Source organism: Electrophorus electricus, chromosome 11 (genome assembly GCF_013358815.1).
Source record: "Electrophorus electricus isolate fEleEle1 chromosome 11, fEleEle1.pri, whole genome shotgun sequence".
NCBI lineage: Eukaryota > Metazoa > Chordata > Actinopteri > Gymnotiformes > Gymnotidae > Electrophorus > Electrophorus electricus.
The window spans coordinates 9,967,371-9,986,442 of record NC_049545.1 but is presented as its reverse complement, the minus strand read 5'-3'; the positions used below and the strand labels follow the sequence as shown (position 1 = coordinate 9,986,442).

The 19,072-nt window shown below is 43.1% G+C and overlaps 1 protein-coding gene across 1 annotated transcript in view; it reads left to right on the top strand.

The window, feature by feature from the left end:
• The window catches only part of march8 (membrane-associated ring finger (C3HC4) 8), a 59,812-nt gene that overhangs the window by 19,713 nt on the left and 21,027 nt on the right, over positions 1-19,072 (top strand).

Below are 19,072 nucleotides of genomic sequence, written 5' to 3'. Positions count from 1 at the left end.
GTGGCTTTTTCTATTTCTCTAGTTGGAGTGAACAAAGGCAGCAAAGGGCACTGTTTTAGTGGTGTTTGTGGGTAGTTATGCCCCTTTTAAAAAGATGCATTTCACAGCCCCTCTGTTGCATTCAGTATTGCATTCAGTATTGCATTCAGTATTGCATTCAGTCCTTAATTACGATAAAGAACTCTTTAGCATTCAGCCGGATATAATGGGGTGAAGCTGTTTTGCCATTATGCAAGGCACGTTTTCGTCTTTTTGAATATTTTGATCTTTTGTATTCAGTAGTAAAATTAGTTAATGAACAAATTGGCATACTCTTGTGAACTCCTAGTGTGCATCAGGGAAATTAAATTAAATCAGCCATAATTTCCCACATTTGCCTCTTGGGGCACATTCACTAGTGCTGAGGTAAGCTGTCAGTTGTACAACCTGGGGGCACAAGGAGTTCGGACAGCCACTGGAGTTACTGTGCCTTGAGCACAGGAGTGCTTCAAATTCTAGAACCATCAAGGGTGGGTTCACAGGTTTTTACAAGGCAATTGGACCCTCAATTCTAAATTGTAACCCCTCTAAAGAAAACACCAGAAGAGATTAGAATAAAATACTTCAACCATCTAATGTTACATGCCTGTTGTCAATCAACATGTAATTTGAATACTCATAAAACAAGTTTAGATATTGTTTCCTACACTTTATAATACAAAAAAAAAAGTCTGCTAGCTAGTTTTGTTTGAGAAGAAGACTGGTGTTTCTTAATTTTTTTTTTCACCGCTTCCCTTTCAGATGGCAATATAAACTTTCTGATTTCAGTGCTCATAATGCTAATATATGAGCTACCTTGTTCAGATGCAGACTTCCAAATGGATGGCATTTTAAATGCAAAATTCTGTGCCGTGTTGCAGATGTATTTCAGGCATAGTAAACAAGAAATGACATTTTCATTACAGCAGTGCTAACTTTCAGATGAGAAGGAGCATATTTGGTGGGGAGCAATACAAGGCCTGAACACTGCCTGGTCCAGGTCCCCTGCTCTCATTACCCATGCGTCTGTTCCAACTCTGACACTATGCCTTTCCCCTTACAATCAGTGATATAAAACAAAAACATTTGGCAGGGGTAGTGGGATGTAAGACTCTGCCTTGATATCCACCTCCACCAATAAATTGACTCACAGAGCAAAAAACCTACAATTGATTTAACCTTTATTGAACCACATGGGTCAATGGACAGCCAATACACATCTACTTGCTGAGAGATTGAGGGTAACAAATACATTGAACATGTTGCTGAATAATGTGTTTTTTGCTTATACAAGGATTCCCATTTTCCAGTGTATTTGCTGTTATGCATGTGGAGAGGCCCAATTAACTGGTGCAATGCAGAATAAAGGGGTGTTTCTCTGACGAAACTGACGACAGCACTGTGGTGTCCAGTCTGTCAATGGATTTCTTGAACACCAGCTTGTGAATAATGAAGATAACATTCCCATATACCAATGTAAGGAAATTTTAATTTGCACATAAGTACGCCTGAGAGAGCAAGTGAAATAAGCCTTATTGCACGAAGTGGATTCTGCTTTTAACTTTTAACTAAAGGTCAATGATGTGGAAATGAAAGAATTAAGCCACATCCCTGGCTCCAAATCCATCCAGAGAGGGGATTTACTTGCAAGTTGGTTATGACTGAAGAGCATAAATTTGGTTTCCCATTTATTCAGGAGAAAATGGATTCTAGGATGGGGGGGGGGGAAACAAAAACTGTTTCAAGATGGATTCCAAGAGTACTTGGACTTCAGTTTTTTTCATTCAGTGCCAATCACATCTTCCAGATTAGCTGATTATTCTAATTAATTGCAAGTAATTAAAGGCCTGGACTTAATCACTGAATTTTTCTCATTTTTCTCACACAGATCTGAAGAAGCAGATTGGTTATCTCTAACCCCTAAAAGCTATCAAACTACAGACCAAATTCAAGCAGAACCCCCCCCCCCCCCCCCGACAATAATTCAGAGACTGATAAATGGCTCTTGGGAATTTAGATGACTTTAGGCCTCTTTCTACTGATGGGGTGAGAGGGGAGTTCTTTTGCCCAATGGAAATGGCAAACTGTCCCAGAGATGTAAGCCCAGAAACAGATGGCGGCACCCACACTAGCCGAGGGTGTATGTGCGGCTGTAGCAGGTGTTCAGAGGCCAGTGTGTGGTGCTGACATCTGCTCAGTCTGTGCTATGCTGTGTAACCTGCTGAAGACCATTTAGGGAGAGTAGCCCTCAGACTGAGACTGACTGGCCCTTAGCAGCGGTAGTTCCTTATTTTTTCTTTACATGTCTTGCTCTCATAGCTGAGAGGTGCTGCCGCACATTTATGTTAAATGGGTGCCCGCTTGCTGAGAACTGCAGGCATGATGACCCAGCTTGTGAAGCCACAAACGGGCTGGTGGCATGGAAATGCACAGCACGGTGCTGGTCGGGTCCTTTTGGAGCCAATTACGCCTCCCCAGTTTTGCGTTAAACTACGAAGTCTGATGCCAGGCCACACTGCATGTCATCAAAGCATTTTCGCCACACGCTGCTGTCTCCCCAGTGGCCCTCACGAGCGGTCTCTATTAGAAGCGCCGTTTGCGTGGTGGACCCCAGTCTACAGTGCTGCTTTGCTGTCCTCCACTGTTCATCAGCCTTCATGTGCTCCAGCTCCAGCCCAAGTGGTATCGGTGGAGCTGCTGCCCACAGCTTTCTACCCTGCTGCCCACAGCTTTCTACCCTGCTGCTCACAGCTTTCTACCCTGCTGCTCTTTCTACCCTGCTGCTCATAGATTGTGCTCTTTAACTCAGTCTAGGGCATGGTTACTGTTCTTGAGTTAGATTTTGCCCATTAGAGCCAGACTACATAAAAGACCTAGTTTTTAGCTAAACAACTAGCAACAGCAGCCAATAGTAGTTGTTGCATTTCCTATGGAAAGGAAGGTAAGATGACCTTGAGGATGACCCTGAGGCAGGGCTAAATGGCAGTACTTCAGAAACAGTAGACTTGTTGCTTTTGAGACCTTGGTCCAAGAATTATTTTAGGCTGTATGTATAATCTTGGCTCAAAGGAGCAATGTTTCTGAATTTAATCCTCTTCATTTCTCTTTTAACAAGCATAGCAAAGTTAAACCCCCTGTGCGTTTCGGGTTCTCTGTTTAAATATGTACAAAAAATACCATTGTGAAATATTTCGCACCAAAGGATGAGTGCAATGCTAAACTTTTCAGGATGGCTAAAAGGGCACAAACACAATGTTTTCAGTGAATGAAAGATGAATTGTAAGGGGAAAGGAAGGAGGCCATTGAGCTAAGGAGTCGCTCCGGGTACACAGAGGTATTACCCTGTGTGATGCACTGTGTGGTGTGAACCATCTGACTCCAGTCCCATGCTGTGACAGTCCTTGGATGCCCTTCCTGTTGTCCCAGGAGCTGTCTGGGCCAGTGAAGTTGTCAATATGAAGCTTCACTTGGTGGCCACCATCTGCTTAGAGCTAGCCACTGGTGCAGCAGTGGCCAGTGCAAACTTCTGCATTTCTTATTCACAACCACCTACAAAAAACATTTAATATTACAACAAAGGGTTTTATACTATGGCAGAGCTGTTCAAAATAACCTGGTTCACATTTCATTGTGGTTTGGTGTGAAATATTCCCCTTTTTTCCTTGTATTGCTGACATTTACTCTTGTTTAACCCAGGAAATCCTTCTTGTCCTTGAGTAATGTCATCTTCACCATTCATCTTCCACTTCATTTCCTTTGCCATGATTGTGTGTGCGCAGCTGGAGCAGGCAACTCCTCACTCTCCATGCCTTTGTCTTGAAGTTTCGCTTTTTCGAGCTACAGGGGGAACTTCAATATGAGGCCTGGCCTGGGCTCCAGCCCTGCAGTTTCCTCACTGCTTGCTCTGGCTAGGCAGCTTTGCCTTGGGGCTTGACTATGCTGTACCATGCTCACTCTGGAAAGCCTATGATCCATAGGCAGACTCTGTTTCTGCCTGGCATCGCTTCCATACTGGTTGCTTTAACTCCAGGCAAAACATGGCCCACCCTGGAGAGGAGGTAGAGCAGTGCTTTTTACGTTATGTACAACCCGCTGAATTAAAACATGAAATGCCGTTTAATCTCCCTTAATTACACTGATGGGCTGCCAAGTGTAGTTGTGTAGGCAAGGGCTGGCAAAATCTGTTCCATTGATTTCACTTTTGAATATGATCATATTGCAGACATCCATCAACTCCCTTAGGAGTTAAATAGGGTTATAAGTACATGGTTAGTGGTTTTCTCTAGTAGTCTTCACCATCTGCATTGTCAGGCACTTTTCTTATGGAGCAGAACACCAACTACATCTTCAGACCATGTAGGTAGAACATTGCTCAGGTCAAGATTTTAGCTGGGTGTGGATTTTTGGAGTTATGGCTATATGAACACTTGTTAATATAAGGCTGAGTTTCTAGATTGTTCCCACAATGGTCATCACAATTCCAGCCTCAATTTATAGCTGCTGGTCACAATTTCTTTTTTTTTTTTTGGGAAGGGACGTGGGGTTTCATTACAAACTCTATTCATATTTCGCCTGTAATAAAGCTGTGGAAATACAGTTGGCTGTAGAAAATATACAGTTGGATCTCATGATTGCAAACAATTTGCCCTGTGCAATTTGTATGGAAAGCTATGAATGGTTAAGGTCAATGCTAGCAACATAGCTTTTCTCTTTATGACCTTGGTACACTTTTTAAATGTTTTTATTTATTTTTTTTGGTGCACACTGACATTGATAATAGATTGCAAACATTTCATGTCTTCTGATGAGCATAGTGTTCATATGCCACTGCACTGTACTCTGACGTTCTTCACAGGTAAGTGAATGGGGGGAGGCTGAAAAGGGAGATGCACTTTTCTGTGCTCTCCCTTTAGCCTCGAGCACTATTTTCAGTTACCTTCTATGAATAATGTGGAAAAATCTTTTACATGAAAATGAGACCTTGCTACATTGCTGTGTATTCCAGATAAATGAAAGCCATGCAAAATTCAGTGGATGTAAACAAGGAAAGAAAGTTCTCTCTCTTTGCATCCCATTTCGTGAAAGCTTTTTCAGCTGGGATGATTACAGCTACCACTCGTGCACTCGGTGGCTCACTGTATTCCAGTTTTGGAGCAAAATATGCATTAATTTGAAAGTGGTAGACCTGCTGCAGAAATAGTGCTTCAGCAGCACTAATGTCTTGTATCTGAACTCAATAACCTCTCTGCTTGCTGGTGGGTTTTTCACTGCTGATTTGACTTCCCCACCTCTAGAGTCTGCATCGTACCTGGCCAAGCCAGCTCAGACTGTAAAAATAGCCCACCAGAACAGGAGTGCGATTCCCAGAATGAGGCCTCATGAGAGTTTTATCCCTCATCGACAGATGCACTCATTTCTATTTCGAGATATGTAGAGTTTTAGACTTTTGAGTAGTTCGTTTTAAAATGTAACTATCATGAATAATCCACCAACCCACATAAATCTGTGAATATACTGTGCATGTAAATCGGATGGTATATTGTGGATGAAAAGTATCTTTTCTATATGAACCGTTTCTGCTCAGAATAAAACTTCCTTATGTGCCCTCGGTAGTGGGGGCTAATAAATGAATTCTGGAGCGGTAGGATATGACTGTATTTAAACATGGAGTTGTTAAACCCATCTCCCTCTCCTGCACAGTCCTGATGGAGAGTGTTCTTAGGAGAAGATCTGCCTCTGGCATCCATTAGTATGCATGATTTTATTTTTGAATATGGACTGAAAGGACTATTACATTGCAATTTCATGCCCCAGGGGTTATCTGATGTCTTTTTTTTTTTTTTTTTTTTTTTTATATTTTGGCCAGATTTAGCTCAGGGAAAGTTGCCTGCTCTCACTCTCCTTGCTATTCTTACCTACACCCAATTTGTCTCTCTTGCTTTCTTTCTAGCTTTCTCTCTTTTTGCCCTAACACACTCATATTCTGTCTGTCTGTCTGTCTCTGTCTCTCTCTCTCTCCCCCCATTTTCTTGCTTAAACAGTGAGAAAATTACCATAAAAGGACTATAGATAAACTATTATATTAATCCTGAAAATTAAATAGAAATAAATTAGCTTCTACAAAATTCACTCTTGGTTAATACACACAATTTATGCTTTGAATGGTTTTAATAGTTGATAAAAAAAAAATAGAGTGGAACAGAAGTAATTTTTCCACTTATCCACTTATGTTTCAATAATAAGAGTCTGCTTTTAATTTTTTTCATTGATTTTGTTCATTTTAATTGATATTTCTAATTGATGTGATTGTTTTATTGTACTGCTTATGGTTTAACGAAATGTAAGTAGTCTTTATTGATGTGTGATGTATTCAAAGAAGTTAATTCATACTGAAGGTTCATATCTAAAACATGTGAGTGTTCAAACCTTCTTTCAAAAGGCATAACTTTCCTTATAATCTCTCTCTTTTGAATTTTCTTAAACCTGTGGGGAGTCTGTCTGCTGTCCGTCACTAGCAGCAGTTGGGGCCTTTGGTACAGAATGAATCTGAGTGACTGAAATCCATGCAGGGGAGCTTTAAATATCATTGAGCAGAGGTTAGGAAAGGATGGGCCATTTAGCAGCATGGCCCAGCAAGAATGGTCGGTGTGGGGAGTGCTTAGTTCATTATCCCTTGAAGGAGCTTGTGCCATTTCCGAACTTAAGCAGGATTGCCCCAGGTGAAGGCCCACAGGCCTGCCTCCGGCTCATCTTCCCTCCCGCACTCTTCTACTGGTGCACATCTCACCGTAAGCAAGGGAGAATGGCTTTTTTAACCGTTTCGTGCATTAGGCACATGTTATTGGCACCTATTTGCTCATTCTTCTATGATTTATGCCCATGTGTGTGTATGAAACCATACATATTGACTTGTCTGTCAATGATATGATACTATAATGATACAGCTATCTGATATGATCTTGTAATGATGCAGCAATTTGATGCAGTGTGATTTTTGTAAATATTGTAGAAAAAAGGATATTGGATAAGATTACATATAAGTAAATGTTATACTATTCCTAATAATAATGATAATAAATAAATAATAATAATAATATATTTATTTAATAATAATAATAATAATAATTTTATTATTATTACATTTTATATATGTCAACTTTTAAATATCAATTAGATGTTCTTAGAAAATATTGACGTGAGCGCAAGAGAATCACAAGTATTAAATTTTAAAACTGAAAAACAAACACCATATGCAACTTAACTCAGTTTTGAGTTTATAGAGTTGGTCTTAAAATCAGCTTTATCAGCTAGCTTCTCTTAGCTACTCCAGTCTTAACCACTAGCCAAGTAGCAGAGATGTCCATTTGTCTGTTAACAATAAATTTCAATAAATAAAGTCCTCGCAGAAAGAGCCGATCACCTCATTAAGGGCTCTGATGTACTGGACGTGGGTTTTCTTGGTACTTAGTCAGGTGCTTTTTTACCTTTTGAAAAATCTTAGAAGCCTGTGTTATGGAATGTTCCTTTCTCAAAATGTAAAAGCAGTTACAGAACTGTCACACCCTGATCTTTCTTCAGTTACTATATGCTGTTTGGCAGGAACATATGCCAAAGGCAGTTTGAAATTAATGTTTGAAAGTGTTAAGAAAAACGCATCCCTTTTGAATGTGTGTAACTGATCGTGTGCTGTTGGTATTGAGAGTTGGCTGTGGCTGAAGACAATAATCTGTGAGCTGGGAAGGAGCCAGGCTAACGGCACACAAGCTGTGTATAAAACGGCGCATCATGTATGGGGTGTTTATACAACTAGGAGTTACTTTACTGTTGTCCCCTTTTCCTTTGTGTTTTTCTGCCTAGTGCTGTTCATATACTGTACATCAGTTATATTATACAAGTAATATCCTCTGTGCTTTTTGGTTTTTTTTTTGTAAAACAGCTTATCTAAATAATACAACCACACAAGTGCAATACTAATGCAACCGTTACACCCAAGGTAATTATTTCCTCTTGTAACAGAGATGGTGGCAATGTAGTGTATTTTCACTATTGTACTACTTATTTTCTTTGCATTGAGTACTGTGGCATTTGAACAGATTTTTCCAATTAAATATTTGGGGTTGTAAGTACAAGGGAGGCATCCAGATCCAGTAGCCTGGAGAAGTGTTTTTATGAATCAGAACAGAAGGTTTTATATAACTTCTTGTCTACATGCCCTTATTTTAATAAAGAAAGAATTGTGCTTGAGTGGTATGTGCTGGGCTCCTGGAGCTTTGTGAAGTGGTTGGGTTATTGTGCAAGAAGCCAGTGTAGAGTGAAGGAGCATTACTTTCAGCCATGGTAATTTCTCTAAACAATTACGTGCTGGCATCTTTGCTTCCTGGAACAATACCTCCTCTCTTTACTCGTGCTTTCTCTTTTTCTATTGGTATATTTCTTTCTTTGACTGTGTCGATAGATTAGATTATCCCCATCCTGTGATGGCGGCACTGTGCAGTGAGTTGCTATATGTCAACACAAGGCATGATCATCTTTTACTGAAAGAACTGGCTCCTCATGAATGATACAGCATGTTGTCCCAGCTGATTGGAATCAGCTGATGGAAGTGGTTTGTGGGTGGACTTGCTGACCGAGAAGCAAACCTACACAGGTAGTGACTCAGGAACTAAATTTGTGTACAAGGGAAATGTGAATGTAGGGTAGTCTGCTACCCTAGCTGTGTGTGTCTGTCAAGGCGGAGGGGTGTGTGTTGCATTTTATAGGGCCTATTTGTGCTGTTCCTGTAACTCTGCTGTACAACTTCCTCCTTCCGCTATGGCTTGTCACTGTGGATTAACATGTAACCAGAGAGAGAGAGAGCGCGAGAGAGAGAGAAGATTTTCCAATGCATTCCTGTTGGAAAATAAAGTTTCAGGTAAAAACAATGTTTGTCTATCTTTTATATTGCACATCTCGTCTAGATGCATGTAACTGAGCTTTGTGTTTGTGGTTTTCTGGTGCATTTGAATTGAGCTGAGAGTGTTGGTATGGTAATTGGCACAGAAGATACTTCTTTCACTGTTGAGGGGCAGTGGTGGCTCTGTGGTTAAGCTGCCTGACTTGTGATTGGGAGGTTGCTGGTCCGAGCCACGCCGCTGACGAGTTGTTGCCGTTGGACCCCTGAGCAAGGCCCCTTTACCCTCAGTTGCTCCTGTCTAGGTTTGGGCTGCCTGGCAGTATCCTATCCCACACCCGTCACTGGTGTTGATGGCGTGTTCAGTGGTATTCTGTGCCTCTGTTCTACTGTGTGTCAGTCAGTCAGCTTTAACTGTTGGGGGATCTCCATGGTTAAGGTAAGACCAGTTATGTGGAAATGACATGCTCGGTGCTTTATAGGTGTGTGTGTGTGCATATGCATGCATTTGCAGTGGGCCTTGAGGAAGGATGACCTGTGTGCGGCTGGATCATGGCTATGGGTACCTGTGGGAACACGGTGCAGTTTTCTGCTGATTCCCCCTTCTTTTTATTTCCTCCATGGTGTTTTTGTGCTGGCTCCTCACACCTGAGAGCTCGTGCACACGGCACTGTGGGAACGTGCGTGTGCTAGACGATGCCCTGTGCAATGCCCTGCTCTTATATACGGCAGGTTTTGTTGTGAACTGTGCAGTGGTTGGTCATTGAATGATGATGATGATGATGACTATAATAGTCCGTTGCCTGATTTAGCCATGCTGACAGCTGTGGAAGGCCCCCTACAGATGCAAAGTGTCGTCTGCATTCGGGTGGGCTCAGGCCATAATACTGTGGTGAGCCGCTTCCATCGGGCTGACTCTGGCCCTCGTGCCGTTTTGGCAGTTGCCCTCTTCTTCCTCTCCGAGTGCCATTAACTGTCATTAAGAGTCATTAGCTGCCATTGGGATGGCGTGGAATAAAATGCTCTTTCATGGCTTTGCCTGCTGTTAACTCTACTACAGTTGCTTGCCAAACGCTTGCACACCCTGGCCTTTGGATCGAGGCGGTGGTGCACTGGATTGTGGCGATTAGCAAATTGCATCACTGATAGACGTGCAGTGTCAGAGGCTTTGTGTGAAAATCTAGCAACGGGGGGGGGGGGGTGTAGGGCTGAGGGGGAGGGGTAAAGCAGAGATTAGTTCGTCATGTGACACATGGCTACTGGGAAGCAGCAGGCACAAGGGATGAGGTGTCCACTCCCACAATGGAGGAAGATGGCTGCCATATTTCAGTTGCTATTCGGGGGGTGGTCTGGATTGTCCCCCATTTTCTCTCTTTCTCTCCCGCGTTTACACCAGCTAGCAGGATGAATGCCATTGCAGCTGGTCCGCAGCTAAGGAGAGGCTGTGTAGAGGTAGGAACTGAACGCCTTGCAGATGGAAGATGATCTCTCTTGTGGGAGCCTTTTTATTTTATTTTTATTTATTTATTTATTTATTATTTAAAGTAGTGACTAGGTGTTTCGCATGCAATTAGTGCAGTACTTGCTGAACCTGGTGATACCATAAGGGTTGAAATACAGGGCCACACAGTTCCATTTCACATGATGGACATTCTGTGTTGATGAGATTTCTGAAGATTTGCTCTGACCGATGCTGTGCCCTTGGATGTGTCTGTGCCGTCTAGTGATTGATAAGAGGGACTGATGCAGAGCAGCTGTCCTTTCATTGGTATGGCGGCAGTGGACTCGTTCTCTGTCAGGAATCCAAAGTGTCTGCAGTCTTGGGAGTCACTGGGCCTGAGCTAAAAGAGAGGAATTGGATCAACTTCTTAGAAAAGGGATCAAGTGCTAAAAGGTTGCTAAGATTTGGAATGTCCTTCATTTACGATTAAGACATTGCTAAAATGTCACTTTCAGTGAAAAATACAGTTTCCTAGCAATGCATTAATCCATGTTTTAAGCTTTAATTTAATTTCTCTATAAACTTTCATTTTTTTCTGTTTCACTCCACACACACACACACACATTAACACTGTGTCTTTTGCATAGTCGCATGGAATTCCCCAAAGCACAGGCTCATATGGCTCGTATTACCTGAGCATGATCCTTTGTGGGGCAGATGAGTTTCATTCAGAAAGCCCACATGACCAGTGGTGTTCACAGCCTGCGGGAGCCTGCTGCTCCATGCTTCCTGCTCTCACAGACTGAACTGACTCTGGGAGGTTGGGTAGGTGTGTGTGCGTGTGTGTGAGGGAGAGCAAGACAGAAAAAAGGAGGGAGGGGAATTGTGATGGTGATGAGTTTGTCTTCCTGCTCTTGAAACAGGAGTCATTTCCTCCTCCTCAGCACAGAGGTTTCTGGGCTCCCCAGTAGGCTGAGCTGGATGGAATTTGCTCGCCTGGGTCAGGATTTTGTTTTGAACCACAGTAGTCAAGTTGACATCACTCTTGCACAAACTAGCCTCCACTTGCCTTCCACTTTTCTGAATCCAAATATTGAGGAAATCTGAAATGTGACTTGGAGGGGATGAGGTTCCTGTGCGATGAGTGAGCAGGAACCTTCTGCATCTCAGTCTCAGGATAGTCATGCTTCCTTCAGTATTTTCCCACAGCACACACTGATCATATTGAATGCTCACATTTTGATCATCATAAATGGAGAAGTGAGTAGAACTTTTATGGCATTTGTTTATGTATCTGTGAGCTGCAGAAGTGGTTTTCCTTAGGAGGATGAAGGATATTGTATTTCGGATGCCTGGAAGCAGATTCTTGCACACTGTAAACCACTGAGATGCACGAAGATGTGACCCAAAACATCTCAGCTTTTCCTTCCCTTCCTGTCTCTGTCTACAGAGATTAGCAAGTCAGATAATAGTCTATAGGTCACTTTGCTTTCTCTCTAATAAAGATAGCTGAATTGTACAGGAATCGTTCTTAGGACTGTAGTGTATTTCAGTATGTTCAGTAAGAGGCTGCCAAATCTAAGGCTGTGTGGACCTTTGATTAAGATGCAATTGTGTAATCAGTAATAGATTGATTCTGAACACTGTATTAAATTGATTACAGGAGTGCATGTCCTGTTCATTCAGGATCACTCATCTGTCTTGGGGCAACTGAAGACAACATTATGATCCCCCCCCCCCCCTTTTCTAGAGATTTCCATGTGCCACCTGCTGCAAGTATGATGCACCCTGGACTAATTGTCATGGAACGCTCCACCACCACAAGTCACATGGTGTGGCCCGCCGCGTGCAGGAAAGTGGCATTTGTAACCACTCCCCTTCCACGGGGATTGCGTACACCTGGGCAGGGATTAATGTTAAATGTTAGTCGGTCTACTTAAACCCCTGTCAGTGTATGATCCCCCCCCATTGGTCATTGTCGCCCTGTAATGTTGTTGAAACATCTGTGTAGCTGTTATGCCTGTTTGTATCGTCTTCTGTTGCATGTCAGTTAGCTTTGTTACATGTTAAGTGTACAGTCATGTTACTCGTAAATGTTACATGTGTCACCGTTAATGTCTGCGTTGTGTGTTAATAAACATCACTGTCACCATCGAGGGAGTCTGCGCATTCTGTACCACGCCCTGCGGCACTCGAGCCAGTGTTACACTCATATTTAGAAGAATATATGTTACGAAAAAAAAGGGATTCTATGGGGATCCATTTCAATGCCTGAAATAAAAATAATTTATCTGTGGTACATCAGCAAAGTGCTCAGACTGTGCACCACAACAGTGTCCAAGACTGCCATTAAAACAAACCCTCACACACACACCCCCACAAAAAATGTTTGCACGCCAAAATTGAATTTAAACAAGGTTGATATTTTCAACATGCGCCTGGGATTTTGAGTGTTCTAGCAATTAGGTATACAACAGAACACTGTAAAGAAATAAATCTTCCATTACAAAACACTGAGTTTTCCAAACAGAACTGTGAATCCTCTGTGGTGTGACCCATCTCCGTGTCGGGCGGCTCTCAGGAGCAGCAGAGGAATGCCATGTGTTCATCGTGAATGCAGCCTCTAATCCCTAATTCGTTTGCAGAGTGATGTCCTCTTTTGTGCAATTGTGTGTCGTTCTGCTGTGGTCGCTTGTAGTGAAATAGGGTGTAACAGGGACCTGTTTCTTCCCAAGCATTGTAGCTCTTTGAAAAGTGATCTAGCAGACATGTCTAGCCACTGATTAAGCTATGCTGAAGGATATTCCCTTATTCCTGATTGGGGGAGAATGCATGCTGAGATCAGCCTGAGCCATGCTGAGTTGTTTAGTGACTGCTCTGTGACTTGCTCCATGTGAAATCCTACGATCCACCAGCTCAGATCATGTCAGCTTAGATCATATCTGCATGCCTGTCAGGAAGCAATGTTGCTGTGTCTTCGTTGCTTTTTTGTTACTATATGGGATCTGAGGTGCGTCTCACCACATCTGGGACAAAAAAAATTCTAAGCTAGTTAAACAATACCAGCAAAGCTGCTGTAGAGAAACAATATTAACTTTGACTATGATGTGTTTTGGATATTCAGGCAGTCTGTATGTCTGTCTGTCTCTCTCTCTCTCTCTCTCTCTCTCTCTCTCGTTCCCTCTTGCTCTGTTTAAAAAAAACAAAACAAAGAAAAAGGGGGGGGGGGGGGGAAGGCTTTGTTGAAGCAACTGTCCCAGTAGCATGCTCTGGAAGCTCTTACATCTTCACTGATCATTTCCTTCAGCAGACCTGAGATACCAGGAGAAATGCTGTGTTCCTGTGTTGTATTTTGCATAGCTGGATTCTTTGAAGTGCCTGGCTTTGATGTGCCTGCCTTGCACCTCGGGCCTCTAGATCTCACCACTATGAAGTTTGGCTGAAATGTACAGGGCCCATTTTGCACTCAGAGTGCTGGTAACCATACTGGTGAGATTAGAAAACACCAGCTGTTCTCCACGGTTCTGTAATGAGGGAAGGAAAGGGTGGGGTAGCTTTGCATAAGGGCACAGTGTCATGGTTTAGGAAAGACTCGTCTGCTGCTTCTGCAGCTCTTGGACAACAAGTCAGTGGGGTTTGGTGTCCGATCTGGAGCTGAAATGAGTTCTCTGTGGCACTACGCCATCCTTTTAAAATCTCATGCATAAAACATTTGCATATGTTATGCTGGTTTGTATTTTCATGAACTTTGTAACTGTGTGGTTCAGTGGTTGGAGCCAGTTCTGGGTTGGGAGGATGGCCCTTTACAGGTAAAGGTATGCCAGTGCCATTGTGTGTTTGAAAGCTGGGTAGTGGAATGGGAAAAAAAAGAAAAAAAAAGAATTGATCATCATTTAAAAAGGCTGCTGGGCTTTTGTTGATTTCTCAGCGAGTGTCTTTCAATTTAGTCGATCAGAATAATACCTCAGTTTCCCTTCTGTGGGTGCTTCTGAAGATGAGAAGTCTTTTATATTAAGCACACATGGTGTTAAACATGGTGAGTATGGTGCATTCTTCACACACATCCTGTCATTGACGTTTATACAGAGTACAGATTGGTCTATACATTTGGTTTTTGATTTACAAGTGCGTATTTCTTCTACTCATACATTAGAAGCCTATTTAGCAGACAAAGCCACTCAATGTTCGAAACAATAACCCTCAGAGGAGGCCATTAATGTGTACGAATTTAGCTCATTGGAATCTTTTGTATTTCTTGTTCCATTGCTCTAAAACCATTTCATATGACCGTTTTACAGGTTGGGGGGTGGGGGGTGGGGGGCAGGATAGAAAGTCATCTTGCTGTTACTGCTGCGGTTTGTGCCTACACAATGGCACAATGGCTGAACTGTGTGTACCTCCCTCTGAGCTCTTTGTTCTCAAAGTGTCTGAAACCATTTTGTTTCTTACCTTTTTGAGCAGCTAGGAGCTTGTCCGTATTCCTCTTATTCTTCTTGGTTGTCTTTTCACCACACCACTGATAATGGGCATCTTCGCTGGCGTGAAAAGAAAAAAGGTGATTGAGACATGCATACCGAAAGGGAGACATTGAGACAGTAGGCGGGATTTCATCCAAATGTTTCACAAATGTTATGCGCATTTACGAAATTTTGGCGGGAAAAAAATTGTGTTTCCAACCACTATGGTTATGTGAAGAAACTTTAGGTGATGTATGCTACTGTGATTAGGGGCAGCATTGAAACAAGCAAAATGGAGCAATGTTCTCACTTTTCTATCTTGTCCTAGCATAAAAATCTTTGGCAATATTTGGGAGGTTTCTTTTCTAAATTTTGGGCTTTTTCCAGGTTTTTTTAAATTTCTTTTTCTCGGTGGATGAAAATCTCACTAGTGGCATCTGTAGGGGCTTGTTCCTGTTTTCGGCCAGTTTCCAGGAGACAGAGATAGAGGCAACGGGAGATGACGCAACAGGAGCTATATGGAGGAAGAAGGAGGAGCAGGCTCAGCTGGTGCAGATGGGTTGGTGCCAGTGATTGCTGCTCAGTCAGTGGTGAAAACAACCCCAGTTCTCCAGGCAGGATAATTCAATCTTCTTTGTGAGACATCGATCAGCTTTCCTTTCTCCTCTGAGATGCTCCGAGAGGGAGAGAGAAGCTTAGCATGCCTATACTTTGGTCTGATTGGCACATCTATTCTTTGGCTGGAGTGGCACGCCTATACTTTGGAAAAAAAAAAAAAACTTTAACTGACTAAAATGATCAAGTAGAACCAGTAAGTCTACTGGTTCTGCTTCAAGCAGTGTGGACCCCACGTTCTTGTCCTTTGATAATGATGCTCTTGACAAACCACAGGAATACCCACAGCTTTTTACAGCAGCTAGAATACTTTGGAGAAATGTTACTCTTATAGCACCACTATCCTTAACTTGGCAGAGCGAGTATTTTAAGAAAGTCTTCACCCCTGGTGTGGGCCTATCTTTAAATTCCCAACAAATTGCATCAAGCTAGAGAAACTACTTCAAGAGCTACAACACCAGGATGTTAACTTGGAGAAATTGCACATTTTCACAGCACATCAAGGAACCCTCTTGGTCCAATGTACCAGTGGCAGGTATTGAGTCAGTGTGGCCTTTGATGGGCTCTCGCTCTCCCCAGCTCTTGTGGATATTTAATTATCCTGCTGGATGATGGAGTGTCTTCTGTGGCTCTGCAATGCGATCGTCTGAGTCTGTAAACAAACCTGCCCAGTGGAGACTCAGCCGTGATGCGAGGACTCTGGTTTCTGAGTCACTGCGTCCTATCTGCCCCTGTATGCGAAGGGACATCCGATCACACTGTAGGAGAACACGGGAGTGGGAGTGCCGAGTTGACTAGGTGCATTGCTGCTCTTCCTGAATTTTTATCAGGCCAGAGGTTCTTCAGAGTTTCAGGCATTGTGCGGTTCCTAGCATTATAAGCTGTTGCTAACATGAATTCTAGCACAATGTAGTCAGGAATGCAATGCGGTTGAGGCTAATTGCTACCTGTTCTTGTTATCTGAAGACACAAAGATGCCAAAGCATTTGAAACATTACTGTGTGCATTAATCCAGAAGGATATTATCCAGCCTCGTTCCTCTCCTCTGGATTAGGATGTGTGCAGCAGGCACTACTTCAGGGCGGGGGTGTGTAGCCCTCATGTCTGCCTTGGCCCCCTGCGCTCCTCTAATCATCATGTTGCCATTATGCTGCCCAGGCGCTCTGCCTCATTCCAGCAGCAGTGTGCTCATGGCAACCCTGGAGCCGTGCTCGTTACTATGTTAGTCTGCTCACAGGTCCGGCCTGAGCAGCAGGCTCAATGGCTGGTTAGTCACCTTGCCTTCACCCTGCAGTCTGAAGCATCCCGATTTGTTTAGTGGTGCAACATTCTGTTAATATTTGGGTACAGAGAGTATGGCCAATAATGTCTCTCTAAAGCCATCATACAGTGAAGAGGCCATTGGTGTAGAACAATTAATATTCCAAAAAGTGTTTTCTAATGGGGTCTTCCTAGTTAAGATTAGTTAGTGCCTAACAACACCTAAAGATTCAGCTAAACTGGCAGGAGCACTGCTGGGGGAATTGTCCAAGTAGATATTTAAGCATATTCTCTGCATCCCTGAAGGTTGGCTAATACAAAAGCTCCCATGGGTTTTGGATGCTATGAAGGCAGGCTCGATGCAATCACAGCCGACTTGCTCTTGGCCGGGCCACTGGGCCCATCTGGACCAGATACTCCTCCTGCCTCCTCTCATTTCACTGCAACAGTCATCGGCTCACCCCACTGCAGCCCCAACTATGCACATACCAGATCCAAGAGTGTGTTGGAGCAAATGAAAGACATATTAGGCAATTAAAGAAATACCAAAAAGCAATTATTTTCTCTCCAAGCATCACAAAAATGAATATGGAATACCAGGCATCGTGGTCGCACGCTCTACTGTATTCACCTCTGCTGAAGTCATTAGACCAAAGAGGCAATTATTCCTCAGGAGCTCTTGGACTTCTGTCTCATTCATTCCATCCCCATTTGAGTCTCAGGTCTCGGGAGAAGCCAGCAACTCTTAATCACCTCAGGGTCAATGTAGCGCTTATTCATATCCATGGTAAGTTGCTTTTGCATGCTGCATAGTGCAGACTTCACCAAGGTGAACCACATCTGCTGAGGCCCTCACTCCCTGCAAATGTGTATGCCTAGGCAGAGAAGGGTCACATAGCGGGAGCGAAGAGGCACGTACTGGCAGTAGGACAGCATGTGTTTGAGAGAACACATAGCACAGTGGCACATATATTTAAAAAGACAGAATGACTGGTACCTGTAAGGTGCTGAATCAGAGCCCTCTAATCAGCATACTGCTCCTAATCTTCTATTTGTGTGTATGTGTGTGTGTGTGAGGAAGAGAAAAATAAATGTGGAGAGTGGGTCTTGAGCTCTAGTGTGGATGAAATTCTATTCCATACCAAGCAGAGACCAGCAGGGATCTAACGCACTCCCATCACTGCCATCTCCATGGTAACCTCTAAGGACAGGAGCTGTGTGTAAAGCAGTGAAGTGAAGTAATTAAAGATAAAGAACATGTCCTTCTTTAGAAACTGTGCACCAGATTTCTCACACACACACACACACACACACACACACACACACACACACACACACACACACACACACACACACACACAGACATTTACTCTTAAACCACTAGGCTTTGAAGAAATCCTACACCATCCTCCAATGCACATTCATTTACATCAACACACTGTCTAGTCAAGGGCACACATTTACCAAACTTTGAGCAAAACAGGATGTATCTGTACATCAGTCGCATTCTTCGGCCACTGTTCATAGAAGGCCCGCCCTGATGAGTGTTGCATTGTGTGCTGGGTTTGTTTTGTTTTTACCCAAAAAATGATCAGTATTGCCTCTGTTCAGTCAAGGTTGTTGTGATATGCAGGTCAGAATGTACCTTTCTTTTTGTGGGTGTGTGTGCATCTGGAAGTGCACACACTCCTCGAGCTGGTCTTGTTGGAATGAGGTGAAGCGTTTGACAGGTGTTAGCAGGTGGCAGGTTGTTCTGGAGATGGATGATGGATGTGCCCTTGCCACTGGGTGGCAGGGGGAAAAGAGGTCGGATTCAGCTTCTCCAGGATGGGTGATGGTACAAGAAAAAGAATATAGAAAAGTGTTAGTGACACCTGATGGGGGTGGGGGGGGGGGGTGTCTGTGATATTGTCATCTATTGTGTCATCTGTGCCCATGGGAAAGGTCTGTTCCTCTAAAACGAACACCCACCTATGTCTTATGGTGAGAAATTAAAAGCACTCATCACTGCTGTGCCTACTGTCCATTTATATGCTTGTGGAAATTTGCTCGGCAGACTTGCGTTAAACAGGGCTGTCAATATGACTCAGCACTGGCCTCTGTAATGTGATAATTGCAAATAACAGTAATTATTGCTTTGTATTATATGCCTGGCATAGTGAAATCAGTCATTCCCAGTCAGAATCCAACCACTCAGCAAAGGTGCACTTTGACACACTGCATGTGCTGTGGGTATGCGGGTCAACCTCACATGGTTGAGTCCATGATGTGTCCTTTTAGCCTGTGTAGCTTAATTTTGTTAATTGTGCCATTTGGACCCATTATGCCGCCTGTATTTCGCATAGCAAGTGCGAATTTTAGCACAGTAGGATATTTTCCCCTTGACATCCC